Raw genomic sequence first — 5,973 nt, 5'->3', positions numbered from 1 at the left:
AAGAATGGTAAAGGAAAAGTAGAGAAGCGGAAGATGAAGCAGGGGAGGCTATTACAAGGAAAGAAAGGAGGACAGGCCTACGAGAAGGACAATAAGCACTGGATATGGGAGAATTAGAGAGATGGGAAGGGTACTGAGAAGAAGGAACGGAAGAGAGGAGTAGAAGAAAGTAATTTTAAGGAAAGGGATAATTAGCGAAGGGGTGAGAAGGAACAGAAGAGAGGCGTAAAAGAAAATAACAATAAATATAGGGAAAGGGAGAATTAGTGAAGAGAGGAGGTGAAAAGAAATGAGCAGCGAAAAATAAGCCTAAGAGGAAGGACAAATAATAAAGGCTACAGGAGAATAATTAGAAGTGAATGAGGAGGCAACGATACTGTGAAGATGAAAAGAAAGAATTCAAGAAGGAAGGAAAAGAAAGAAAGAAAGAAAATAAAGGTTCAGTAAAGGAAATGGGGATGTACCGTACAGAAGAAAAAATGATAGTAACTCAACAGCAAGAGAGGCAGAGATTAAAGGATAATAAGTAAAGGTAAAGGGAGACTAATTGAAGGAAGGGGTAGCAAAGCCTACAACGCAGGAGAGGCGAAGGAAGGACACCCAAACGAAGGAAAAGGAAGAATAATTTGAGAAAGAATGAAAGAAGGGCATATGACAGTGCGAATGATAATAATAGGAAAATTAATAATAACAGATGAAGGACTGAAATGTAGAAGCAGAAACAGGACTGAAAGGAAGACACAGAAAATAAAACAAATAGAGGTTATAAGAAGCAGAGGGAAAGGTTGCTTTGGAGAAAGAAAGAAACAGCCAGAGAGAGAGAGAGAGAGAGAGAGAGAGAGAGAGAGAGAGAGAAAGACAGACAGACAGAGACAGACACAGACAGACAGAGACAAACAGACAGACAGACACACACACACACACACACACACACACACACACACACACACACACACACACACACACACACACACACACACACACACACACACACACACACACACACACACACACACACACACACACACACACACACACACACACACACACACACACACACACACACACACACACACACACACACACAAAGAATAAAAATGCGACAATAACTGGATTGGAAGGAATGGAAAAGAGGCGAAGTAAAGATGATATACAAAGGAAAAACAAGAACTGGGGAGGTGAAGTAAAATGACAGGGGAGGTTATTGCGAAGGAGCAGATGAGAGGCGTGGGAGGAAGGACACAACACACAGGGAAAAAAAGAGCATTACGAAGTGGATTAACAGAGCAGAACGAGGGAATTACGAGAAAAAAGAAAGAAAAGAAAAGGAAATATAGATACGTGTAGGACCAAAGTTCAAATGAAGAAGGTGAAGAGGGAAAGTTTTAAAAAGCCGAGAGTGACACAGGGAAGTTACAATCAAGATGGATGAAAAAACATGAGCGTAGACGAAAGGGGAATTAATTAAAAAAACAAAAAAAGATTAATAAAAGATGAATGGAAGACATGGTGAGACTGAACGACAAAAAAACATGGAAAAAAGATACATGACAGTAGAAGGAAGAGGAAAGAGGAAGATGGGCGATAAATATGTGAGAAAGAAGAGTTAGTGAGGTGGAGGGAGAGGACAGGTAAGTTACTGTGAAGACAACTAATTAGCGAAGACTACAAGGCGCTAACACCTGTCATTAATCCTGCCCAGAGGAGGAGGAGGAGGAGGAGGAGGAAGAGGAGGAGGAGGAGACGAAAACAGTGAAGGTTGGACAAAAGGAGATGGTGAGAACAGGGCAGGTGAAGGAAGCGGAGAATGAGCATACGAGAGAAGGAAGATGTGAAGGAGAATGAGAAGAGAATGAAAGTATAAAAGAGGAAGGGTAAAAGAAATGTAGGCAGCACAACAGAAAGGGCCAAGATGAACAAAAAAAAAAGAGCCTAAAACCGAATGAGAAAGAGAATGAGGAGAAGTGAAATCGACAAAGGGAAAGGTCCATAAAAAGAAGCAGTACAAGAGAAAATAAAGGAATACAAGAAACAACGTTCACTATGATGACGGATTTTTTTTTAATTCACTCTCGTCATTGTCGGTCAGTTTTGCTCAGGTGAAGAGAAACGTTTGGACTGGAAGGTTTCAGTCCATAGCTCTCATTAATTCCTTTATTACATTAGGATCTCGTAACAAAAACAAAATGGTTTGATGGCAACAAGAATACTGTACCAATTACGTAACCACGTCAATGAGATTATAAACTAAGGAAATTATTACCATTTTACAATTACATACCAGCCAAAGAGATTAATGAAAATTATATACCAGGCCACGGAGATTATAGCTTAAGAAAATTAATACCATGTGACGTAGCAGAAGGCAGGGAAACTGAAGAAGTAAACTCACCCTGCCGGAAGATGTGTACACCTCGCCAAAGTGACGGGCAGAAGAAAGCTAAGCCAGTGCCTAACATAACCCCAAAGGCATGAGACGTCTTTCCTAAGTTGCGTAAAATCCCGTGTTTCTCTTTTTCAGACGATGAACAGAGCAAGGAAAAACAAATTAATTTAAAAAAATCATATACCAGATTGCAGGTGTAGCTACTCCATTCATTAAAAAATCTGTAAGAGTTGGCCTTGAACTGCATAAGAATAGCTCCAAAAAAACATTCTTTGACTAAACTAACGTGAAATTGTTACTAACCCATTCACTCAGAAAGGCATATCCAAAAGTGAGTATACCACGTTGAGTACACCGCTTCCCGTCCGATCAGCGAAGTTAAGCAACGTTGGGTCTGGTTAGTACTTGGATGGGTGACCGCCTGGGAACACCAGATGCTGTTGGCATCCCTACGTGTCAAGTGGGGTTGGTGGAGGATTAGTGCCCCTCCCTGTAAAACAATTAACTCTAAGCCCTTGGCCACCCCGTTTGGGATGCATGGCGTCTGGCAATGGATGTATGGAGGGAGTAAAATAATCTAGCTTCAGCAATGAGAAATGTAAACGATGTCCTCTGACTGGGGAGGTGCGGGTAGTGATAACCTAATGTCCTGTGGGAAACAGAACTAAAAAATCAAGGATCACAAGAGTTGGAACTGGCTACTTGATGCAGTTACAGTTCTTTTACTCCACCTAGGCCCAGATTTTCGCCTTTTTGTGCCCTGTTTCACGTAGCTCAGTGACAGAAAAATACAGTGCTACAGGTCTACATCCTATCCTTAGCACTCTGTGACTAGCGCCATATTCTAATGTAAATCTAGGGTCACAACTCAGCATTCAAGATAGAGGGATGGTAAATTTAGGCTAAAGTAAAAGTAGTATTGCACTGACTAACAAAGCCATTCAACAATCTAACCCAATCTTTCCAAATTTCAAAAGTACACAGCTTTAAAAAATAAATAAATGAAAGCAGCGAGTTACAAAGTATTACAACGAAAGCCTTCATGTAAGATAATATCGGCGGCAAAATCGGAAACTATTCTCGCAATATGTACTGCTGTGAACACAAATACTGACGTTGAGCAATGCCTTAAAACCCGTGATGCGATTTTCAGAGCTCAACAAACATTTCAGAATATGCTGCAAGAGCTTCATAATGCGTTTCGAAAGAATGAAGCGATATTATTGTGTGCGAGTGTATCTCACCTGACTGTCGCGTACATACCGTAATTTAATCATTTTAAAAACTGGAATTGTGAAGTAATCTCCCACCCTGACGTTTCCTGTTTTCTGTTGCTGTCACCTGGCTGCTGTCACTCCCTCTCTCTGCACAACGTTACCCTGCTTCCTGCTGTCTAAAATATATTTGTTATTAAAAACTGTTCCACTGCACGGCCAGACCTTTCAACTAGGGAGCTGTAAGCCAGTACCTCACCCACCACACCTGCTAAGGACATGTAGGCAGGAAATCTGAGAACAGACTCGAACTAATCAAAGGGCTACGAGACTGTCGATCTGCCCACAAAACAACCTTAGCTGTCTTTGTATGTCTGTGTGCTCTGGGGGGAGGGGGAGGAGGAGAGGTGGGGATGTGGGTGAGAGGTGAGGGGAGAGGGAGATAGGTGAGGAAAAAGGGGGAGAGGTGAGGGGAGAGGGGGAGGGGTGGGGAAGAGGGGGAAAGGTGGGGGGAAAGTGTAAGAGGTGGGGGGGAGAGGGGGAGAAGTGAGGGGAAAGTGGGAGAGGTGGGGTGGAAAAGATGAGAGGTGAGAGGACAAGCACAGAGGATGGAGGAGGGTGAGAGGTGCTGGGATGAAGATCGTCTGAAAAATGGAAGTGGAAGAAAGAAAGAGTCAGGAAAGTGCAAGAAGAAGCGAGGAAAATATGAGAGATGAGAAGCGTGGCAATCAAGGGAGTGTGGCCGAGACGAGAGGGAGGAAAGCAGCGTGAGAGAGTGAAGGAAAGTAGGAAGCGAATGATGCTTAGAGGGAAGGTGAGATTGAAGGAAGGACAGTGGGATAATGGACGTGAAGGAAGGAAAGGAGAAAGAGATGATGGGAATGAAGGAAGGCCAGATAGATGATAAAAGTAAAGGAAGGATAGAGTAATGGTGGGAGTGACGCAGAATAAAAGGATGGTGGGAGTGAAGGAGGTTAGAGGGATGACGGGAGTGAAGGATAGACAGAGGACTGATGGGGATGAAGGAGGGAGAGAGGGATGGTGGGAGTGAAAGATGAAAATAAGAATGGTAAGAGTAAATGAAGGATAGAATAACGGTAAGAGAGAAAGAGAGATACAGGAATATTAAGACTGAAGGAATGATAGACGAAGAATAAAAGCGAAGGAAGACTGAAAGTGAGGGAAGAATGTCAGTGATAAATATGAAGAAAATAAGTGGGACTGAAGTCAGATTAAGCTCCGTTAATATTCCAGTTACCTCTAGGATATTATATTCAGCTTAGTACGAAACATTATTATTTAATGGACTAAGTAAATATAAATACGTCATCCAGTTCCAGAAGCCTACGCCACACCGATCAAAACGTTCTGGGACAATAGGACTACGACACAGACCACACCCACAGCAGGATTACAACACAGACCACACCCACAGCAGGACTACAACACAGACCACACCCACAGCAGGACTACAACACAGACCACACCCACAGCAGAACTACAACACAGACCACACCCACAGCAGGACTACAACACAGACCACACCCACAGCAGGACTACAACACAGACCACACCCACAGCAGGACTACAACACAGACCACACCCACAGCAGGACTACAACACAGACCACACCCACAGCAGGACTACGACACAGACCACACCCACAGCAGGACTGCAACACAGACCACACCCACAGCAGGACTACAACACAGACCACACCCACAGCAGGACTACAACACAGACCACACCCACAGCAGGACTACAACACAGACCACACCCACAGCAGGACTACAACACAGACCACACCCACAGCAGGACTACAACACAGACCACACCCACAGCAGGACTACAACACAGACCACACCCACAGCAGGACTACAACACAGACCACACCCACAGCAGGACTACGACACAGACCACACCCACAGCAGGACTACAACACAGACCACACCCACAGCAGGACTACAACACAGACCACACCCACAGCAGGACTACGACACAGACCACACCCACAGCAGGACTACAACACAGACCACACCCACAGCAGGACTACAACACAGACCACACCCACAGCAGGACTACAACACAGACCACACCCACAGCAGGACTACAACACAGACCACACCCACAGCAGGACTACAACACAGACCACACCCACAGCAGGACTACAACACAGACCACACCCACAGCAGGACTACAACACAGACCACACCCACAGCAGGACTTCAACACAGACAACACCCACGGGTTGATGGGGTGAACACAGAGGACTGACTGGCAAGGCAGGAAACCAAGCGAGATCGAAATAAACTTGCGTGGAGGTGTGAAGTTGCCAGAAAGTAAATGAAAAATAATTAGGAGACAACAAGACTA

General features: G+C 44.3%; 1 pseudogene; it reads left to right on the top strand.

Moving 5' to 3' along the window:
- The first annotated feature begins 2,713 nt into the window (after nucleotides 1–2,713).
- On the top strand, nucleotides 2,714–2,829 carry LOC145412238 (5S ribosomal RNA; annotated as a pseudogene).
- The last annotated feature ends 3,144 nt before the right edge of the window (nucleotides 2,830–5,973 follow it).

This window comes from Coenobita brevimanus, chromosome 11, assembly GCF_032717465.1.
Source record: "Coenobita brevimanus isolate Jiangsu-jjx chromosome 11, ASM3271746v2, whole genome shotgun sequence".
Taxonomy (NCBI): domain Eukaryota; kingdom Metazoa; phylum Arthropoda; class Malacostraca; order Decapoda; family Coenobitidae; genus Coenobita; species Coenobita brevimanus.
The sequence above is the reverse complement of the archived record's forward strand: the minus strand, read 5'-3'. Positions and strand labels throughout refer to the sequence as shown.